Genomic DNA, 24,735 nt, shown 5'->3' on the forward strand with positions numbered 1-24,735 from the left:
TGCTTAATTACAAGAATGTTTTATCATAGTGATTTTATTTTTAGGTACAGTCTATCTTTTGTAAGCATAGGATATATTACCACTTTATATGTTTGCTGAACTTGATTCAAATACTGCAGCACGCAGCTACTGATTTGGCAAATGACCAAGTATAATGGGTAATACTTCCAATACTTATTCAGAGATTCAAGTACTTAATAATATTTTGATGACAAGAATAACCTGAAATAGATCCCCTCCCAATTTTAGATTTGGCATCAAAAATTAAATAAAAATAAAAATAAAATAATGTCTATATGTTAATGCCAGTAAACATTTGGCTCAATTTATACTTCAAGCTATTTCACAATGAAGTCTAAATAGAGTTCCCATTGTCTTTAAAAAGTCTGGACCCACAGCAACAGATGTATATCCAACCTTGATGTCATTTCCTAGCGTGAATACTTCAAATTATCCAGTATGGTTTTTTTCTGTATCTCTCTCTATGTACTGTTAAATAAGTTCTGAGCATTATTAAAAAATAAGCATGTTCTTAAGGTGCTAAAAGTTTGGGTAATTGTTTTTGTTTGTTTGCTTGTTTGTTTTTGTTTTTCAGATGTATAATAGCTGCACAATATGAATAAAGAATCTAAGAAAATATAAGTCTCTTTTTATTAACTAGTATAGGAAAGACTTGCCAGTTATTTGCAAACCGGAAATTTCCCCTTTGACATGACATCCTGTTATCAACTGAGGATGGACATTGTGCAAAAACTTGTATTAAACAAAGTTATTAAATGTGAATTTTTCTTTGCTTGGCACTTCTTATTCATCTCCTGCCTTTCACTACCTTGGTCTTTCCTTCTTCTCTGAGTAAGGTATATTTTTCCAAATGATTCTTTATTATCGTTATTGTAGGGAAATACCTATTATATGTGTTTTTCATATGAGATAAACAGCAAATTCTGGTTTTCAGAGATAGTGTTCCAAAACAAAATTGGAATTTCCTCTGTCCTTTGCAGCCAGTGTCCTTCAACAGCATGCACATGAAGAGATCTGCTCTGTCACATCACAACAGACTGCTCCTTTTCCTCACGTGCCCCTGTTCTTCCCTCCTCATTTGGTATTTCTATGAGACATTTCAGGCTGTGGCACTTCTGGAATCAGTGCTGACACACATTTTTTTCATTCTGTTTTCAAGAATAATATAGTCCCTCAAATCTATAATATAAACTAAAAAATGGACTAAAACTAAGCTAAACTAAAAAATATAAAGTAAAAAAAAAAAAATAGACTGAAATACAATCCTTAAATATATGATTTAAACAATTAGAAGCACATGACTTTTAAATAGTGGGATGACTGCTCTTGAGGACAAAGTTTCGAAGTTGAGGCATACTCAAAAATAAATAAAGGAAGGAAGGAAGAAAGAAGACGAAGAAACAGAGAAAGTAAGATCTCCTTGTTCGGCTAGAATCTCTGGGGGGTGGGAAGACTTTGAAATACATGACTCATATGCATTGCATCAGAAGCTCTGAATCTTGTAAGTGCTAAATGTATGAACACTTGAATTCTGTGCAACCTGAAGAACCATTCAAACCAGCAACAGTGAGATTAGGCCTTCTTGGGAAAACTAGTGGAGAAAAAAAATTGTCCTTCGGTTGTGACAAATGCAATCTTGAAAGTTTTTTCATCAGCCAAAGAAGAGCCATGGTGAAGCTTTAAAGTAACTGATGCTGCAACTGAAGTTAGTCTGAATCAGTTGTAGTTCACCTGAAATTCAATGATCCTATCAGTTTAGAAGGTGTTACCAGAAGCCTGTTGAGGAACAGTAGACTATTTAGGATGCTTTTGTAATATTTCAAAAACAATTAGTCAGGGGATCATACGCTCTAAAGAGTATATAATATCTGATATGCTTTGACCTTTAAACTTTAAACCCCAGAGACTATCATATTTGTTTAGAGGGAAAAAAATAACTAAAAAAAAAAAAAAAAAAAAAAAAAAAGCAGTGATCATCTTTATAACGGCACTGGCAATTTTTTAACAGCTGGAATGTTGAGTGTGAATTTTTTACTTCTGCTTTCCTCTGCTTCAGCTTTGCCGCCTTCTGGGAATGCATGGGAATATGAGTGCGGATGAAGCTTTTAAAAGGCTGCATTCCCTTTTATAGATAACCTTTTAGATACTGCTTTGAGAATTATTGCCCTAAAGGCTGAGACAGGTGGCAAAGCCCTACACAGGCTGGCATGAGAACCAGGCCTGGGCATTTTCTATTTCATTTTATGCTATTACCAACAGTGATGGCTGTGAGCAGATATGGTCACCCTGCAGGAACCTTTCAGGGATTGACTGACTCATCTCTTTGCTCAGCATGACTGCTGGTGCATAATATGTTGAAGCAACTCACTGCCAGGTGCTAACACCACCACTACCCTCAAATAAATAAATAAATAAATGCTTTGATTATTTCTAACAAAACTGCTGTCCATATTGATGTTGCATTATTAGACAATTAACATTTTTGTATGCAGCAGGTATTAGCAATCAAGGGGAACCATTTGTACATAATTTGCTGTCTAGCAATGATGTTAGAGAAATGAAGAGCAAGCTTTGTTCAGAGACTGTTGTTCCTGAAGATCATAAATTGTTCAGCTTTTCCTTCAGTGAAAAAAAAGTCAAAAAAAAAAAAAAAAAAACACAAACAAACAAAAAACTCCTGCTGCCAAACAGTCTATAAACAAAGCCAAAACGCTTTCACTATTTTGTGCCAAAGGAAATTTTGGCAACTCTGCAAAATGCAAACAAATTTGTTTAAATGTCCACCAGAAAAAAATAAATCTCATGGTTATGCATTTCATTCCTCGACAAGAAGGTGGTATGCATTTAACTCAATGCACAGTGATGTAGCTATATATCCTCCATTCAGTATTTTCATCTGAATGACTACCATGGGGATAAACATTCATCCAGCTCCATAGTCCGCAACTGATTTCAAATGTCTTCATGTCAAGCTCCATGTCTAATATGGCCTTAATAGAGAGTTTCTTCAGAGTGATGTAAAGAAATGGTCTGGAGGATTCAGAGAACAACAAACCTCAATCTTTCAGCAAAGAGCAAGCCTTCTCATAGAGAAGGTGAGGAAAGGGTAATATTGCACAGGACAGTTTAGATAAGCCACCCAAAATCCTTGTGGCATGTGTTGCTGAAAGCTGTTTGAAGATGATTTAGTGTACTCTTATTAAAATGCTTCAGAGTGTTTGCATTTTTATTGCCTACTCTGTTTTAATCTATAGTAATTGCAACCATACTCTAATCTGTCAACTTCATCACATATTTGTGAACACTCTCTACTCAAGTGGCTCCACTATGGAGCTGAAGTGTAGCCAGTCTTGTTGATAGGCCCTTGAAATCAGCTTAATTATTAAATTCCCTTCAAACATTCCTTACATTCACAACAGTTAATGTAACCAATGCTGCAAATCTAATCTTCCTTCAAGCCAAAGTAGAAATAAGAACCTCCTTATGCGAGAGGCACAGTTTTTTCTGCTTCAGATCATGTCTCTACCACATTTTGCCTCAAAAGGCAAAATAAGGTGCAATGATGGCATGCAGCAGGTTTAGAGTTAGGCAAAGTATGCCTTAACAGCCAGCAGCAGACTAGACCAAAAGTCAGTCTAAAACACGAGTAAAGCTGCTTTGATTTTCATGAGTTAACAAGACTCTATGCCCAGCCTAAAGGGCAGCACAAGCAGCATCACACATGACTCAAACAGTCAAGATCCCGAGTTTCCCAGTAATTAGAGGGCCTTCTTGTCTATTTGTGTTTTTCCTTCACCAGTAGAAAGATAAGTGAGCAGTGGCAAGTGGATAAGAGGAAGAGGAAGGAGAGAAAGCTGGTCACTTTAAACCCACCCAGCTCTCCTTCCAGGCAGTAGTACTAGTAAGTTCAACCAGGCATTCAGCAAGCCTCCAAGGACAGTTTGCTCACAGTCCACACCATGAACCTCTGGGGACTCCTCTACGTCACTGCCAACTTTTGTCCATGATGCAGAACAGCCTCAGCTTGGCCCTGCATCCCTTTGCTGTCAGCTAAGCAGCATGTACAGCAATGGGCTGGCATCCAGAGGAGGGACTCAGCAGAGCCTGGGGATATGTGATCTGCACCATGGCCAAGCCTGGACAAAGCCTGTGCCATCACATTTGCATTGTTACTATTGCTTGTGCTACCTGCATTCAGACAGTGAAGCTAGCTAGCATATGGTACAGTTGTGTACAAAGTACCTGGAGGCACCTTGGAAACAGTCTCTGGATATTTGCAATGTACCCATCACTACAATGTCTGGGCACACATAAAATTGTGCAGAATTTGAAGAACTGCTGATGCAGGATTGAGATTTTTTTTTTTTTTCCTTATTCTATAATGTATTTGTATTATTATTCTAGAGTACAACAATGTAGATCATAGGAATTCCACTTCAGTAAGCTTTCATGAGGGAAAGGAGACCACAATTAGTCACTGGAAGAATACTGTGTGACATTTTTCTCACTTCATGTCTCCAGACTATTAGAGCATACCTTTCTAAAAGGTATACTTCAGCTTAACTTGGTGTTACCTGGCCTGATCTGACAAAGGAATGCTGGGTTGTACTAGTACTAACTTGTACTATTTGAGAATTCACATAGCTGAACAGTTGGTCATTATGGTCCTTCAACTGAAAATTATTTATCTATTCTCAATGCTTCAACATGTAAAACATAATTTGCCTGAGTTCAAAAAAAAAAAAAAAGAATTCTATTATTTCACTGGAGTTTATTGTGATAAGGTTAAAAAAGCTACAATACAGAAAATTGTTATTCAGCTGACTGTCCTGGATAAGACAGTAATGCAACTCCTATCCTTTGAGTACAAGCCAAAAAATTGAAATCTTGGTGATGTTTCCAATATGACAAATTGGAGATGCCCAAAGGAGGTGACACCTGCTATGGAAAAGAGTTTCTGAGAAGAGGGATTCAGACTAAAAAAGCGCGGAGGACTTGAAAACAGCCATGCCATGTGGCTCTGTCTCTCAAGCTCTTACACCCCCTCATACTTTCTATGCACATAATTGCATTTTCCAAAAGACTAGTGATTTTCGGCACTCAATTTCAAATGCATGCCAATGTGTTTTTGTCTTTAGATATAAGTACATTTCTTGTTTTGAGGCAGAGAAGACATGGAGTGTTATGTTTCTGCATATAACACCCATACAGCTTTAGATTTTGTCATAAGGCCAAACATTTTGTAGCTGTGGGGGTTGAACCATCTGGGAGAGAAGTCTGTCTGTCTCTCTGTGCAGTTACATCTAGAGGGGCCCCTGTTTGACCACCATCACAGTAGTATCTCAGTACACCTAGTAAAAAAAAAAAAAAAAAAAAAAAAAGAAATAACTGAAAATTTCTGATGGCTTCCCTCTTGCTTTCCTATTATTGAGAAGAATATATCTGTTATTATAGTGAGGCTTTTTATTTATGATATATGTGTGTGTAAGGGGAGAAAATGTCAAAGAATGTCCTTTATATTGGTCATTTCCATGTTCAATGTCCTTTTCTATGAGAATTTGTAGGCTAGGTCTATATACTCAATATAAATCTGTATCCAGGTGATCCTGGATACATCCCATGTGCGCATTTCCTTGCTGTTGATCTGCAAAACATTTCCCCACAACTTTAAAGTCAGAGAAATCAAATATCAATAATATAATTTTAGACATTTGAAGTTTACAGGTTCATCCTTTTAAAAATGACATCTATGTATGTACAAGTCTCTATAAAGTTTCCACTAAATATTTTTGGTTTTTGACCTGCATAGGACACAGGGCCCACTTGTTTTTACCACTTTTATCAGAAATTCAAAGAAGGTGTTTCTGCTAGATCTTTGGTGCAGATGCAGCTTTTGCCATTCAACCATGATAAAACGCTGAGATAGATACCATACAACAATTCACACAGAAAACCAAAAGAATATCTTGGAATGTCTGTAGCACACTGATTCTCCTCTCTGTGCTTATCCAAAAACAAGCAACTGAAAATTTGGTCTTTTACAACATCCACAGGGTGTATGTATAGCAGGGTTGAAACATATATCTGCTTCTAAGATCATTTATGACATACTCTTCTCAATTTTCTGCCAGGCTATACCTTAGGATAAGCAAGGCTTTACACCACATTACAATAAATAAATAAATAAACCACTCGTTGGGAAATACATTAGGAAGTGTATTTATGGAAGCTGTGAGTTTGCCAGAGAATTCTACATTATTTTAAATAATATTCTGATAATTAAATTCAGGGTCTATTCTTCCATCGCCATTAAGTACAATTACTTTCACTGAGGTAAATAGCTGTTAAAATGATATATTCTGTTCATTATACACCATATATATAAATACAAACAGTACAGGTAAACTTGGTTCTGAATGATTTAATTCCAAAGCCTAAATGTACACAAAAAATATTCAAAATATATGTAACATATCTTTAACTGCTTAAAATCAGTACAGTATCCAAATTATGAAATTAGGACTAAGAAAATACCACAGTAGCCAGGTGCTTTATCTAAGTTAATGCCACCTGCTTCTCAGCAGAGCTCATTAGTCTTGATAGGGCTCAGTTAGCATTGATACACAGCAGCTGAAACCCAAACAAATTTGTTTAGAGCTCATTTGTGTAACCCTGCACTACATACCATTTTTCAATATAGACTTACCACACAAGGAATGTTTTGATTCATTTTATGAGGAAAACTCTACAGCTTGTGCATCTAAAAGGTCATAGTATCTTATCATATGAGTCCTTTTAGCTATATTATCTGTGACTATAGTTATCACTAATATTTCACTTGTTTTTAAGGAAATACCAGCAGCCTAGGAAAAAAAGGTTTTGGTGAGGAGAACTATTTAATCAAAAAATACAAATAAAAATAAATATTTTGAAAGCTCTGTGAAGACAACAGAAATATTTTAAAATCAGTTTGCCATACAGGATTTGGAGGGTTTTTGATGTTGCAGTTTTTGTACTTCTCATTTTCCTTTACTTTTCATCTTTTATAGTAAATTATGCAAAGTGGATATAATACTCTATAATTCTTATCTGGAAGCATTTAATTCTGCTTGCTGAAAATACCTGACAGAGAGGAAGGGAGAAGTTAAGGGATGTAACTCTCTGAATGGTCTAATTTACAGTTGGGATGACATTTAGAAATCTTATAAAAACCAAGAGACTGAGAATATTAGCTAGAGCTATATGGAACACATGATTCTCATGCTGCTCTACCAGATATGCTCCTGTAAATCCATGTCATGTCAGCATCAAGCCTCTCTGCAGCAGATGAACTTTTGTTCTGTTATGTGTCTGGGAGAATAGGATGCACTAGGGACTATAGAATATATTTACAAATACATTGATTATATGTACAGTAAGAGCAGGATTTCTGAAACTGAAGCATTATTACTGGCATTTCCTGACAGATAAGATGTTTTTGTAAAGTTCAGTCACATAAGAGACTAATTCTGTACAATTCTCCTGTTTGCTGTTATGTGCTGTTAGTAACAAGACCATGTTATGTATAAGAACTAACATGAGAGGCTTGATCCTCAAGCTCAGAGGAGACTGATTATTAAATCATCCTCATTATGCCTTTAGTACCAGGATGAGATAGTGTGGCCCTCACTCAAAAAATATAGTACCTTAAAGCTCTTGATAACTTGCTTGTGCTGCTTGTTAACTGCTTGTGATGATTACTGAGGATTTTCCTGGAGGTAGTATTCCTCCAACTAAGTCTTTTCTTCCACTAAAGGACTGGAAATGGAGAAGATGGGGACCAAATGGAGATATTAAGTAATTTTCAGTAGATAACAAGTGTAAGACAACAGTGTTATCATATTCAGCTTCTATATGGAAGCTTTTACCTTTTCTCTTCTCTTTCCTCTTCCATTTCCTTTTCTCTTTCCTCTTCACTTTCCTCTTGCCTTTGGTTTCTTTGTTCCTTATTAGTCTAACATCTACAGGTAAGTATGAAAAGCAATTCAGGTATAGCTAAAAATATGATGTAATGGTGCAAAGTCTAGTTGGAGGCCAATAACAAGCAGAGAACCCCGGGGGTCAATACTGAGTCGAGTCCTGTTGAACGTCTTCATTAATTATCTGGATGACGAGACAGAGAGTACCCTCAGCAAGACTGCAGATGCCACAAAACTGGAAGGAGTGACAGATACCAGAGGGTTGTGCTGCCATCCAGAGGGACTTGAACAGGCTGGAGAAGGTGAGCTGACAGGAACGTCATGCAGTTCAACAACAGGAAGTGCAAAGTCATGCAACTGTGGTGGAACAACCCCATGCGCTAGCACATGCTGGGGACTGCCTAGCTGGTAAGGAAGCCTGTTAGAAAAGTCCCTGAGAGTCCTTGTGGAAGCCAAGTTGAACATATAACAGTATGCTCTTGCTGCAAAGTAGGCTAACAGTATCCTGGGCTGCATTCAACAAAGTGCTCTTTTTACTCCAAACTTTAGATGAAGAATCCAGAACAAAAGGGAACAACCAAGTCCTCAATAGGTGATAAGCCAAATATATAAAAAGTTTAGTTCTGCAGAATTACCTTTTAGTCTTCTCACTTATTGAGCTCCCTTCTGAAACTCTCAATTTCTACAACAGCTGCTGAGAAGTAAAAACACTGCACTTGTTCCCTTTTATGGCCTGTAAACAGAGCACTGAAGTAAGACTTAAGAGTGATGGCTTCTTTTCCAAATACTGTTTACTGCAAGATCTTGAAAGAATAGATTGCTTTACTTCCCTGTGCCTCTTTGTTCATCTGTATTGTAGGGATAGTGTTTCTGACTTTGTGCGTACTACATTTGGGGTTTACTGATGAAAAACACTGTGTGGATTCTCTCATTACATGTACTTCAAAAACAAGGCACATTATCTCTACTGGTATTACATACGTACTGTAATGTGCAGTAGTCTTGTGACTGTACTAGTACAGTCCTGTTCTTTAATTACCCCTTGGATGTGGAAACACCTGAAACATGTGGATACTTCATATCATTGTGCTCTTTTCCATGTTTTACCTCTTTAGAGCAGAGGCAGGCAATGAAGAGTGGTGATGAACACTGACTTCAAGACATGATATAAATCTGGGGTAAGAGAATGAGCTTGTCTGCTGTGGTCTGTGTAAGATGCCCTTCACATGTCTGAAGCAGAGTCTACCTTGAATCATTACTGTAATACAGAACTGCTGTCACCTACAGTAGTTACTAGTGTTCTGTATCACAGTTAAATGGCTGCAAGCAAGTAAGGAATAATCAGGCATGAATTTGTCTCCTCTACTTGTGAGATATATTTACTGGTCATGTAACAGGGAAGTGGCTGTGATGTTGCTGTATTCCCCCTTTCTCTTCTCTTCTTCCCTGGCAACATCATGGCTGTCTCAAGTACTGCTTATCAGACTTATTCCAGGAGCCTGGTTCAAATTTCAAAGCAAAACAGAATTTTGAAATAACTCTCAGATCTCTGGCTTTGCAACCACTTCATTGTTTTTTTTTTTTTTTTTTTTTTTTTTTTTTTTTTACCATATCAGAAATTCATCAGAAATTCATTCTTTCCCTTGAGCAGAGCATGTTGAACTTTTCCTCCTACAACACCTTCTGATTTCACTCTTTCATGAATGCTAACTTTCACAGCCTGACAAAAGCAAAGCAAAGAAAAATCATTATTCAGCAATTCAAAATCTCTAGAAGTAAGAAGAGAACTCCTGTGAACTTGGTAGGCTGTATAACTGAATCTGACCCATGCTTCTTAAACCGTAAGCCATCTGTTCTTGAGCCATCTGGATCTGCTTTAATTCCTGATGGGCAGATAGCACTACTGAAAGGAAACGTGTTAAAACAGAGCAAAATAAATGTCACCAGTCACCAGTGTGGAACTTAAAACAGAGAGCTTAGATGTAAAAAACTGCAAGCTGCTAAGTTCCTCCTTTTTTCTGGATAATGAGGGATTTCTATTCTTTTTTGGAGATAGATCGTTTTGCAATAAAACAAACTTACTCAAAGTGTTCCCTTTAACAATTTCATGTAACAGTCAGACATTTTTCAGCACAATAGCATGACCATCTATCTTTGTTACAGCAAAAACTTACAAGGGAAACATACAGCAGTAGCCCTTTAATACTTCATCGTGTTACTAATAGGGAAGGAGTTTAGAGTGAATTGATATAAGTTTTTATATAAGTTGAAGGTTTCTTCCCCATCGTTCATTCAGTAAAACAGGTTTGATTTTGACCCTAGAGGAACATATGCATTAGTTAATAAAGCCAAAACAGCACCCAAAAAATCAAAAACTGTGAGATTTGAGACCTTTTAAATGTGAACACAGCATCTGCAGGTAAATCTTTACACACAGTTTGCCGATGTGGTTATTTTAGAGGTTATAAAAGCCATACAAGAGCTTGCTTCACCACCAGACTGTTGTAAGCAGCAAGTATACTGCAGCAAATCCAAAAGATGCTTGGGGTCATTTCACTTTGATGCAATACTGAAAAAGAACTTACCCCGTATCACCTGTGAAAAAAAATGCTTTGTTTACAGCAGGATACACACAGCAACTTACACTGCATGTACAGCCACCCAAGCAAAGGCAAGGAGAAGGAGTACAAAGCTACATGCCTGTAATCTAGACAATAGTCCACTATTCACCCCTCACATCCAGCCATTACAGGTGAATATACCTAAATGGTCCATGACAAAGGACCAACTCAGGAGTCATGTACCATGAGCAACTAACTGGATGCAAAGAGAAACTGATACGACTTTAATGTGGGACCTTCATGTTACTCAAACTGCCACTTCCATTTCATAAATTGCACATTTGAAATTATAGAAACATAAATTCTGTGTGAAAAGACAAACCTGAAAGACAAGTTTGGGATCCTAAGCAATGAACCTGCTAAGTCGTTATGTCCTAGTTTGCCTTTCCTAGAATTTGTCTTTATCCTCATACTATGTAACATTTTTACTGATGAGTCAGTATGAAAGTGATACTGATTGAGCTTGTGGGTGTACAGATGCTAGAGGAACAGCAAATAAAGCAGATGATAGATCATAGACAAGAAGTTGGTAAAAGAGGGTTCAGGCCAAACTTGTTCATTTTTAAATGCCATAATATAGAAACAGGACACGAATCCAGATGTCAATCTTACAGGAATGGAAAAAACATTTTGGAAAAAAAAAAAGAAAAAAAAAAAAAACTGAAAATAGGGGATAATCTGCTGAATATAAACTACATAAACTTTTCTACCCAAGAAGGATAGATAACACAGTGGGGAAACTATCAACTCTAGAACTGGCATTACAATACAGTCCAGTGCAAGTATCCACATTTTGACAAGGAATCTCATCAGAACCACGCAAAATATTAAAGTATTGGAAAATACATCCTGCAGTGAATGAAGCAAAGACCTGAACTGATTAAGCTTATGAAAAAAAAGGGGTAAGAGCTGAGCTGAATGCATAAGGGTAAACAAGCTGATAACGGAGTGGCATCCAATCTAACAAAGTTTTGATAAGGTACTACAGCTGGAAGCTGAGACTCAAGCCTTTCAGGTAAAATATGACAGTCATATACTTTTAACACCTTTACCTCATGTTTGAGTAATTTTTCTAAAGGCGTGGTCTAGTTCTTCATCAAATTCACCTAGCAAAGTCCTATGACATCCATGTAGAGGAGGTCACAGCTGATCTCAGTGTTCCTCTCTGGCAATAAATTGCAAGTGCTACAGGAAGAATTAAAAATCTCTACACTGAAAAACAAAATAAAAAATCAGTGAGATTCCTCCTGTTGTTCCGCCGGAAGAGCAAAATGCCAATGAGCAGATGGCATATGAACTGTAAATTACAGTGCGGTTTATCTTTCCTAACATAATTACCAGAAGTTAGCCTAAACTAGCTGGGTCCTTCAGGTATGTCTATTGCCAATTGAAAAAAGATAAATGTCTTCAGAGGAATATTCATCCCACCTACCTCACTCCCTAACTACAACGTAAGCATAGACAACTAGATAATTATTTTTAAAATATTAAATTAAGACAAAAAGAACTACACAGTAAAAGCAAAGGAACAATAGTTGAAAGATAGTTACTTTCTGTTAAATTTAATTTTATGATACCTTGTTGCATGAATAATTCATAAGGGCCCAAAATAACTGAATAGGTTAAAAATAGTATGAATAGTTTCAGCATTTTTAAAGTCACATTTGCCATTATGTCAATTTATAATCTCTTGTTTCCCTTATGTTCATTTTATCAAACACTTCTGAAGCAGTGTCCAGAAGACTTTGACATCACTCAAAATTTCAATACAAAAAAGTGTTCAAAATATTTTTTCAGTCTAAGTTCAGTCATGAGGAACAATAACAAAGTTCATTGTTATGGCAACAGCAGTCTTTGCTTGCATCCTATAACCTCACCTATGTAAGTGACACCTATGTAAGTTACACTCCTTCAGCCTATGGGCCAGGCCTTTGGGTAGGATAAAACAGCAAAGCTCTGCTGAAATCAGTGCTATGTTATGCAGGTTGATCTCTACAATTAAAAACCAACAATAAATAGAGTTTCAAATGTATACATATATATATCTAAGGTCCTTTTTTACAAAAGATGTTTTTTCAAAATAAAATTCTTTGATATATATATGACACTATTTCAGTACAAAATGTTTGTATGATGTCAATACTGCTACCATTTTTTATTTTTTTTTTTTAATAGTGTCAAGTCAAGGCCAAAACCCCAAATCTGAAGGAATTCTGACTCAGCCCAAATATCATGTTGAATTTATAGCACAGGATTTAAATAGTCATGGGCTAGGAGACAGACTTGCAGGAGTTTTCAGCTGCAGAGTAGGTGCTATTCGAAGTTATCAGCTGTAATACATGTATCATTAACAGTGCATGAGCTATTTCAAGCAGTGCACAAACTGACGCTGCCCTTATTGCTGCTCACACTGCTGTTCCAGATACCTGCCACCTCCACTACCGTGTTATTCCTACAAAAATAATTTTTTAAATCTCTTATTTTATTTATTATGTATCTGTTACAAGCAAGCCGTGGTTGGAAACTAGACACACTCCTCCTTCAGGGACAAGCATAACCCTGTCCAGAATTGTTCCTACATCAGGGATACCCCAACTGCATTGGGATGCACACTGCTGTCCAGAGCCTCAAAAGGCCACTAAAACAAAAGAGGTAGCTGAAAGCTCCCAAATAACCAACTATTTCCAAGCTTCACTGGTTCCCTTCTGAAGAAGGAGTCATCAGGGAAATGCATCTGATTATTTTCTTATCCGCTTGTACCAGCAGATCAGTTCAAATCATCCATAAAGTAGCATTTGGCACTAGATCCATTCCCTCAGCACTTTGACAAAGTTCAGGTTTGAATCCCAGTTCCACTGTTTAGGCTCATTTCTACCTTTAAAATCATGTTCTAGTTAAATGAGCCTTTCTACAAACTTAGGAGGAGAAGTATAATTTAGGAGAGTGGAAAGTATTATTTTAAGGTTGATTAACTGAGTATGCACCATGCTGACTAACACTTCCAGAGGCAAGGGGTGCACAGTGTTACCAAATGATTATTTAATGACTCATAATCCCTATGCATGAGATGTCACTCCTGAGGAATTAGTTTTAAATGGGGTAGTGGTGTCTACTCAAGATGTGGAGCTAGATGTCAGATCATTGTAATACCTATATTTTTGCAACATCCAACAGAATTTGAGCAGTTTGTAGCTGGAATGCACTCATGCATATACCCACTGCTGGACTTGATTCATGAATGCAGAGTAAGGGGAATGATTTAAAAAATCTTCTGGAGCCAAATATTATGCTTTGATAAATCAAACTTTGAACCAAAATATTTGCATTCCCATTTTTGAATATCCAGTTCAATTTAGCACTTGCCAGTTGAATTCACTAGGTACCTTCCTGTAACTGTTATCCAGTCACTACCTACATATAAAACACAGAAACAAGACCAACAAACTTAGAAGAGCTGAAGTAATGTTTTCTGCAGAGAATAAAACATTTTGGCCTGAACAAGAACGTTCTGAGTTAATCAAAATTGGGGGGGGTGGGGTGGGGGGTGGGGATTGTAATAGGACACACATAATTCTTTTTAGTTCTTGTCATTTAAAGAATAAATGGTATTTTACACTAGGTAGTATATGTATTTAGATCTGCTAATGGTAATTAATATGTATATTTGCACAACAAATAGCAGGGTGTCCTAACAGTTCATGTTCAGCCAAGTGTTATCTGGAAGCCTCTTCAAAAATATATACATGGGTCTGCTAATTTCATCCCACAGTTTCCTTCAGTAACATTATACATGTTCCTTTCATGTGGATAATTGTCATGGCATGTGGTTTTCACTCTCTTTTTTTTCATTGGATTTATCATTTGTATGATAAGTGTTAATGACCATGTTATTGCATTACCATTGATAAAGGCAGGTGGAGGACTGCCTAAAGCTGCTAACAGTCTGAAAGGGAGATTCATTATCACTGACAGGCTCTATGTTTTTTCTAACAGTATATGTGGGGGTTAAGAGGCGTAGCTAACACGGATTTCATTCTAGAACTTGGGTCAAACGTGGGTGCATGCCACATTTAAGCATCTAAAAAAGCAGCCCAATCTTTCAAGATGTTGTGCTGCTTTCATTCCTGCTGACTTCGCTGATCACTGAAAAAAAAAAAAAAAAAAAAAAAAGCATTTTTAGCAGAACTAACAAGGCAGGAGAGCACAGGCGCACGCTAGATGGCTGGAGGAGATCAGACAGCTCTTTCCATTTGTCATCTTTTACAGCTGCTAATTAGACAGGCCAGTTTGGATAAATGTGTGATGTTTTAATCACTCGGCGTCTAATGAACTATGTGGGATGTAGATTTTCAGGAGGTTGTAGCAAATTGCTTTAAAGATATATTCTCAGTTCAGATTAAAGAACCAAATAGAAAAGAGATATTTAGGCATGATGTTGGGCAGTATCTTCACTCTGTCTTTCAGGATATCAAATCCAAGAAGAATGTATCCTGAAAAAAAAAAAACAAATTATATACCTAAGCATGCCACTTAGTGGGCTGGGAAAGATACCTGAAATTAAAATCAAATGAGGATTCAGGTAAAAATCCAAACAGATGGAGTTATTTGAAAAACTATCCATCCTGGTCAAAGATACATGTTCACAACTTTAAGATGTGCTTCTGTAAGACTCAGGCTGAGAGCTGAAAATAATCATCTGAGTTGAGATGCTCTACATGTCCATTTCAAGGAGACTTTCAAAAGTAATGGTGTCATGTGATGCTAGGAGGATAAACAAGTTCTTATGGGCATCCTGGTAGGATGGTGCTGGCACTAAGTTGTAGTTACAATTAAAGCTTTAATTTATTTTTTAATGGAACTTTATGATCAGCATAGCATAGAATTGTATGATCAGAGTAACACAGGATTTTTGTAATCACAATCAGTGCATCACAATTTTATAAACAGAGTAGAACAGAATTTCATAGCACAGCTTAGCTTGAGGTTTCTAATCACCTGGACCCTGTGCAGATTGGGTCAAATCTTAATACTTGAATTGAATTATCAATATAACAATCATAATCTAGAGTCAAAACATAGAAAAGATCACAAGTAACTCACACAGTCCTCAGAGGAAGCAGACGATGCTGGGGTGTCCCTGACCCCCAGGGGATCACAGATTTTGCTGTCCAGAAGCAGTTCTTGTCCAAGTCCTGCTTGGGATTTGCTGCTGCTTGATTTTATAGACGTTCCTTTGTGTGCTGTTAAAATTCCTTGTTCTGTGATGGGGTCATCATAACACTTTGGCTAGCTGGGTTCCGGGGACCTTCAAGACTGGTAAGGAGGGAAGGCCTGGTACTCAGGGACCTTGAGGCTGATAGGGAGGGAAGAAGAATTCTGCTTAGGGCACAGGATCTTCCAGGTCTGATGAGAAGGGGAAAGAGAACTGATTTGTGGTCAGCTTGGTCACAGAGAATGCTTGCCCTACAAAATGGTGTTTGTTATGCTAACCCTATTACCAGGGTTCAGGAGCATGAGGTACCTGCCACAGCTGGTGACTCCTCTTCCTACAGTATAGTGAAAAACAGGTCCAATTAATTTTCAGTTAAAGGGGACTTAAAACCACAGTTTCTGTAGAATAATCCAGACAGAAGCCACATTACAATGCTTCTTTGAAGGTGTGCATTCAAGAATGCAAGATTAATTAAACCAGCAGACCAAGAAGGAGTCTAACTCATTAACTTAGTGTACCCTGGGCTGCAGAGGCCAGAATCCACACCTCTTGCTCCCTTTGTGCTCATGCTCTAACACCAGGAGGCATCTAGATTGTATCCAGGGAACATGAGTTTTGACCTGTCAGTGCTGTTGTGATAGCCTGGAATTATTCATGGGGATCACATCACAGATTAGACAGTTCACAGGACTTAGCAATGCTTACAGTTTGAGAGTCTTGTCTGGGATACACATGTAAGTCAGCAGATGACATGCATGTGCAGTAGCAGAACTTCAGGATATTTTGAGAGTAAAAAACTCTCTGACACCTAAATGGTTTAGCCCATTTTTTTGTGAATTGTGGTCTTGAGGTAGGCACCTAAATTATACCCTCATTGTTCAGATATGCTTTTTTTGTTCAGTATGTGCACCCAATTAACCATCCAGGAATCAAAAATACAAATGATGCTGTTTGGGAAAGCAGAGATAAATCAAATGAAAAAAAAAAAAAAAAAAAAAAAAAAAAAAAAAAAAAAAAAAAAAAAATAAAAAAAAAAAAAAAAAAAAAAAAAAAAAAAAAAAAAAAAAAAAAAACAGAAGGACCCCCTTAAGCATGACTTGCTTTTAGTGGTTTTGCTGGGAAAAAATAAAAATAATAATAATAATAATAAAAAAGTTAAAAATACACTACCCAGCCCTCAGTACATTGAAACCACTGCTTAGTGCATCAACTCTTTCCCATATGAATTATACCCTTAGTTCAGTGCAGTTCAATGCCAATCACTGACATGGAACAGAATCTCCTTCCTCTTAAAAAATGTTTGTCAGTTGGAGTCTGTATCTAGGTCATTCCTCTCGGGTACAGCTCTGTATCTCATTGGATTAGAAAGAGAAAAAAACTACCAGTATGCCAGAAAGAATTCTGTTGGCATTGTTATTCCAAACACCCTGTACATCCTGCATGTGTTTCATTTTTTCCTAACTACTTACCAAAAACATTCTCAGAATACAAACTTGTCTGACCAACTAGCAGGTTTCACAGCTGACCTCTGAATATTAACTGAAGGCCTTAAAAGAAAGGTCTCAGAAATGTAGGTTTCCCTTTAATCCTTTAGATTTTTATTATGAAAGATAGACCTCATAATAACAAATTGCTCTTCGTTTTTAATCTTGTATGTATGACCTCAAGATACTCGAGGATTTGACTTGAGTTACGCAAGGAAGAAAGGAGCTAAAGAGCTGAATTAGGCTGCAAAAATAATAATAATAAAACAGATTGTTCATAGAGTTTTCCATCCATAAATCACAAAAGGCATTAAGTATCATTAGAGCCATTTTACAAATGAAACAAAGACGAGATATGATTTGCCTAGGGTGACTAGACAATTTATAGCATCTAGTCACTTTTGCTGACATCTTACACCAGCATCTGTGATCTGGATTTGCATAGCAGAATGCTAAATCCTTAAAAGCTCTCTATTCTGGATCTTAGCATTTAACTGGTTCTGTAGGAATGCAGATCTAGAGAGAGCAGATAGGTAGCTCGGGCAATGTGTGAGAAAGACAGGAAAAACGTGTGAGAAAAAGGATACAGAAAATAAACAGAATACTCAGTATTTTTGGTTAATAAATGGGAGCTGTGACATAGAGCAAGACAGGAACAAAGAACTGAGAATCTTAAGCATATGTTTTCCAAAGTGAAAAAAACAGGGTAAAGGAGGAAATGACAGGAAAAGAATATAAACGACAAGGGTTTCATATGGAAGAATTGGAGAAAGAAAATGAGAGAAGAGAGTAAAAAGGGGTGAAATGACAAAACTGTCTTTGGAAGTAAAAGCAGGATCATACTCACTGAGAGGAATCAAGACATCCACAGGTACAAAGATAAAAGGAACCCAATGGAGAACCTTTAAGTCAGATGCAATTTTAGGCCACCAGCTGTGAGCCATTCATCTCCAAGCTGCTCTAATACACAAGCAAGCCACATTTTGTTCAACAACATCAGACTTGGTATTCAGCAGCTCCTGGGTTCACTCACCTCTCTTCATGTCTCCACATTCAGCCCATGTGCTTGATGGGGATTGTCATCTGGGAGCCAAGGCACTCGGTGGGATTCCCGGTCTGAAATGCCTGGGACGATTTCTCAACAGCTCGATAGCACTAGAAACAGATTTCCCCACACTAGAAGGAAGCAGTGAATCAGTTAGAGGGCAGATTATTTTCCATCAAAGATCTACACATTATTTTGAAAAGAAAAGACAAAAAAAACAAGGGTCAGGTATTCTTTCAGCTGTTTATGGCACTTGGGAAATGATGATTCAACTTGGACTTTGTCAGTTGTATGACTGAGAACGTAAGCAGTCTGTGGGTAAGCAGGCACACAGATCTGGGAATATGCCTATAAAACTTAGTAAAAGAATCAAAAACTATAGACATTTTTTAAATCTGTCTGAGGCAGGAAGAAACAGTCATTTCCAAGGAGTGGATGAACAGAATGAAATTAATTTATCCTGACCTGTCTTTTGAGGGATGAACAAACAAAAAGTTTCACCTGTGAATCACTGGCAGAGTTGGCAGGTGCCCCAAACCACTACACTAAGATACCATTACGCTGTATAAATGTCCATGCAACTCCAAGATATCTGAATTTAAAAATAGGAAAGCTTTCCCATACTTCTGCATTCCTAACAGAAAGTTTTTCCAGGCTTCTTGAGAAAATAAAGTATTAACCCAACTAACATATAGTGACAGCAAAATAGTATTTGGTGAATACCAGGCACAACATTTCTCCTAACTGGCAGTGCTCTTTGTGTGACTCCAAGAGGCCAGAACATACAGAGTCACTGACAGAAATTTCCAGAGTGGCTTTTTAGAACTCCTGCAAAACAAAAATCCAGGCACATACATGCATTTCACATAGTACAACAAATCTAATAATCATTTTCTGTTTCTATTTACTTTTCCCTTTTTATATTTTTTTTCTTAAATGAATGAAAAAGTAAATGTCAAAATTTTTCAGAGCTCAAGAATAAGATTGTTCTAAATATTTAAAAGTTAAGAGCATTTGGCTCACCCCCGTAAGCATATGTGCACATGTTAAGAGTCTAAAAAACTCAAAAGCTTCTGAGAAGGCTTGATTTTGCATTTAATGAGTCATTGGGAGTTTAAGATTTTAACCTGAATGAATATGCTTCTGAAGCTGAGATTTCCTCAAAACACATCATTTCATTGGTCCCACTGAAGTCAATGGGAGTTTTACTGGTATAATATATACGGAGGTATTAGAAAGTGGAATAAACATAAAAATTATGTTGGGAAGTATCTGTCAAATGCTTTCATGAAATTGTGTCAAGCGCAGATAATCTAAGGAATAATAATCTAACTTCTTGGAACAGATCAAAGGAAAAGCTATAAATAATTCACCCATGACATCCCACATACTATTTTTGAGTACTTGGGACATTATTTCACCATAAATGTATACTAGAACAAGAATTGAAGACTACAAGACTAATATAAAAAGCGAAAATGGGATTGCCCTTATTGCAATTTGGGCTGTTCTATTTATAACAATTTCTGTCTCTAAGGAAGCTCCAAATGGCAGTCCTCTCATGTTTTGGATCAGTCTGGAAGAATCTTTTCATTTTGTCATTCACCTTCTTTTCTGGTTGGATCTATTCCAGAAAGTTCTCCATGGACAAGACAGAGAACCTGTGTTCATCCTGTAAATGAGAACCCTGACACTTTTCCTAGCAATTGCCAGCATTGCTAAGGCAACTTCTGCTACCTTGTTGTCAGTCCTATTCATTCAGTAGGTTACTTGGTGGCAGGTAAGTAATTTTAAAACTTCACAAGAATGTGAAGACCTTTTTATTTTTTTTGTTACACCTTCAAGTGAGGTCTGACCCACTCTCTGATTTGTGTTTGGCTCAAAATAAAGTTTGAAATTTCCTGAAGTTGTTTGTGGCAGAGGCATTGCACCACTGGAAGCACAAATTCTTATCTCAACAGATGGACTGGTATGGAAGTGATCTGTAGTCTCTTGATGTTGACTGCCAAATCTGTAGATCAAGAACATCTGTTATTGCTCACATTGCGAAATCCTCAGCTTGAAAAAGTAGAAGATGCTGGAGTAGGATTTGTCTCTAATTTGCTTAACTAGGAAGACTTTTTCTAAGTTGGTTGATGCTCCCCAACTATCTTACCACAGGCAGTAACTATATGCCAGATCACATGGAAAATATGGAAACTGGAAGATCTAGAAGATCTGCATGCAAATCTCTTAATGATACAGCTTGAGGGTGCTTAGTTTGAGCATTCATTGCTACCCATCATTATTTTTCAAACAATAGCTTATTTAGTGCAGCAAATTTTCATGGAAACTTTAGCATAATAAAATATTCCTTTTAAGTGTAATTGTTCTCTACCTATTAGTTCTTATTTCTTCAGTTTGTTCCAGGATTCTTTCTTCAGTATGCTTTGCTGCAATACTTACTACTATCAATCAAAAAACAGGTAGTTGCAAAACTTCTCCACAGCCCATGAAATGATTTAGAACCACTCAGTCACCCATGACAGCATCCTTTACATGTGTTACTCTCTTTCATCTTTTACTTGTCATCCTCACCACTCATAGCTTTTGCTAGTTAGAATGCAAGCTTTTGGATGGAGCTTATCTATGTGACTGCATCTCATCCAGCATCACACGATCTCAAATTTTGTGGTGCTTTGCAACAAAAGCAGAATTTTGATAAGAAATTTTTGTTGTTTTTTCGAGATTTTTTTTGGTGATGATTTTGAATGGAGAAGGACTGATGTACAAAAAATATTTAAAACCACAGTTTTAGGAATGAATAAGCACAGACAATTTATTTATTTTCATGCCACTATGAAATATGAATATGATAGAACTGCCTTTTTAAAATTGTGCATATATGTAACTTTCTAGGTTTCTCCTCAATGTACTAGTTAAATGAATGTATATGGTGAGTCACTGAAACCCTTTTCCATTATATGCCTTGCACTCTTCCCAAAGTCTGACTCAGAGACTTCAAATTCTTCAGCTACAGTGGTATTCTCAGGATAGCGTACAGGTGAATTATATGGACTTGCATGTGTAAAGTAGCATGTTTTCTTGAATAAATGCATTGGATGGCACCTTATATGTAGTTCTAGAACAAACTGTAAACTTCAAAGAAACACTACCTTTTCCCCTTCAAAAGTATGTCCAAAAATGCTATGAGGTTTAGTAAGAAAGCTACACTGCATGGAAATTATACAAGATAATTGCACCAGCCTCCAAAGAATGAAAAACTGCTTTTTGGTCACTTATTTAAAAAATAAAATAAAATAAAATAAAATAAAATAAAATAAAATAAAATAAAATAAAATAAAATAAAATAAGATCAAGTAAAATTAAACTTCCCAAACAGAATTTCTTCACTTTTGTGCAAATTACTAGAAACCAATGCTATGCCAAATAAAGGCAGTAGAAATGGCATCTAAATCCCAGATGATATAGTAGGCTTGTATACAGATATAGAAGAAATAAACTCACTCCTCTGTGTTCTTCAAAGGTTCTTCAGCTTGTTTAGGGGCAATAAAACTAATACCATGAAGCTCATAGCCAACCAATTCATCACTGTTTTCTTTGTGAATCATTTTTCATCAAAAAAAAAAATAAATCTTTCTACACATAATAAATCTACTTAACTCTTCATTAGTGTTGCTTCTCTAACTATTTATAATGAAGTAAATCATAAGGCATTGAGGAATGTGTAAGTAATAAATTAAAGATGTAAAGAATTTTAGATCATCTGACTGTTAATTGAAGGTGTTGTCATCGCTGAAATATATAATCAATATATCTCTTGTTTTATAAAGCAACAAATATGTCCAGTGGAAGAGTGTTCCAGTTTTATCTCTGTTCCATGGACTGCACATGGCATGGACTGCCTTGAATGTTTTCCTTCTGTCATTTTAATAACTTTTTGCATTTCTGAACATGTAACGTTACACTATCTGTTACTACTTACCGTGAAACATCCTTTTGTAGACTGCCTATCTGAATAGACTCCTTCTGTAAAAAATTCCCTGTGTTGGTGTTGGAATTTTAGTTGATGGGCTTCAATACCCATTAAATGAGCTAAAGCAAAAATGCTACTTGCATCAATATTCCAATTCAACCACTCATGAGTAAATCCTGATTAAAAAACTTAAAGTAAAATATATCAGTGTTTTAATCCATGTTTCTCCCACTTCCTGTACATTTTCCCTTTTGACTGTTTAGGATTAGTGAAATTTTGGCATAGCTCAGTTTACTGAGAATTTTGCTAATCACATAATGGATCAAAGACAGTATATTTCCATGCATGTGGATAGCATCAAAAGCATTGCAGGAAGAACTAACAAGTATTATTTTACACTGAATTTTTGTGCATTAAAAACAATTTCTTCCTTTCTTTTATTCTTGTAGAGTTTTACGGATATAAAAGCTTAGATATTGTGATTTTCTGTCGTAGTACTAATACTTAATCATTGGACCTATAAAGGAAGTAGAGATATTCAAAAAATGGTGCCATCAGGGCAGGGAGATTGGAAGAAGACTTCATTCACATAAATTATTATATGAACAGAACAGAGTTAAACTGTGTTGGCAAGCCATGCTTTTAAAATAGAATCTGTCTAGAACATGGTTATTTTAATCATAGAATCATAGAATGGTGTGGGTTGGAAGGGACCTTAAATATCATCTAGTTCCAACCCTCCCGCGCCCCCCCCCCCCCCCATGTGAAGGAATGCCACCCACTAGATCAGTTGGCCCAAAGCCCCATCCAACCTGGTCTTGAACACCTTCAGGAATGAGGCATCCACGTCTCTGGACAAACTGTTCCAGTGTCTCACCACCCTCTGAGTAAAGAACTTCCATAATAAATCTGATCTAAATCTCCCTTCTTTTGGTTTAGAATCATTCCCTGTTGTCCTACTATTATCTGACCAAGCAAAAATTGCTCTCCATCTTTTTTATAAGCCTCCTTTAAGCATTGAAAAGCTCCAAAAAAGTCTCCCTGGAGACTTCTTTAGGCTGAACATCCCCAGCTCTCTCAGCCTATCTTCATAGGAGAGATGCTCCAGCCTTCTGATCATCTTCATGGCCCTCCTCTGGACCTATTCTAACAGCCCTACATCCTTCTTGTGCTGGGGACCCCAGACCTGGATGCAGGACTCCAGGTGGGGCCTCATAAGGCAGAGCAGAGGGTGGCGATCACCTCCCTCAACCTGCTGTCCACTCCTCTGTTCATGTAGTCCAGGATGCAGTTGGCCTTCTGGACTGCAAGCGCACACTGCTGGATCATGTCAAGTTTTTTGTCCACTAGAACAACCCAGTCCTTCTCTGCTGGGCTGCTCTCAATGAGTTCTTCTCCCAGTCTGTGTTCATGTCTGGGATTGCCCCGACCCAGGTGCAGCACCTTGCACTTGGACTTGTTGAACTTCTCTATGTTGACATGGGCCCACTTTTCAAATTTGTCCATGTCCCTTTGAATGGCATCCTTTTCTTCTGTTGTATGAACTGCACTCTACTCAGCATGGTATCATCAGCAAACTTGCTGAGGGTGCCCTTGATCCCACTGCCTATGTCATTGGTAAAGATATTAAACAGCACCAGTCCCCAGGAGAGACACCACTTGTCACCGGTCTTCACCTATGAATAGAGCCAATAATAAAAGATATATCATAGTAACTCTTGTACAAATCCAGAAAATAGGATATCTGAATATCTGGATATCCAGTATATCTGAAAATTAGCATATTTTGTCTTCTCCCGAAGTAACTTGGTGACTGAGATCTTTTATTTCACCCACTCTTTAAGCTCTGGAGTCCCCCAAGGGGAATCAAATTAGATTTTGTGCCAGTAAGAGCAATAGGAGAAATTTCAGAATAATTGTGGACTTCCTCTGTCCTCTAGCAACCCTTCTACTATGCACTTGAGCGTACTGCTCTTTGAGCTGCCCCAACTACTACCTTGTTCCCCAAGTGCAAGTGATGGGTCACAGTCATGATTCCATTTTGCACTGCTAAGTAGTACAACATGTATCTTTAAAAACACCATGCAGGAATACAACCCTTTTATTTATAGCATGCCTACAACAATGTAAGCAAGAAACATCCACCAAACTTGAGCCTATTATCAGAGGATAACATGATTTCAAACACCCTCCCCATACACACCTTCATGAAAGTCCTATTACAGAACCATAACTGTGGAAATGTCAACCATAATAGCTAAATCTGTGCAAAGATGATTGGAGGGTCATCTGAAGAACCTGGAGATTAGAATGAAGGACAAGAAAGCTACAGAGTACTTGCAGCAAGAACAAACACCTCAGGTACAGTGAAGCACTCTTGACAGATATGTAATGTGAAGGGTTATTGATGCAGAATAT

The sequence above is a fragment of the Oxyura jamaicensis genome, chromosome 1, assembly GCF_011077185.1.
Source record: "Oxyura jamaicensis isolate SHBP4307 breed ruddy duck chromosome 1, BPBGC_Ojam_1.0, whole genome shotgun sequence".
Taxonomy (NCBI): domain Eukaryota; kingdom Metazoa; phylum Chordata; class Aves; order Anseriformes; family Anatidae; genus Oxyura; species Oxyura jamaicensis.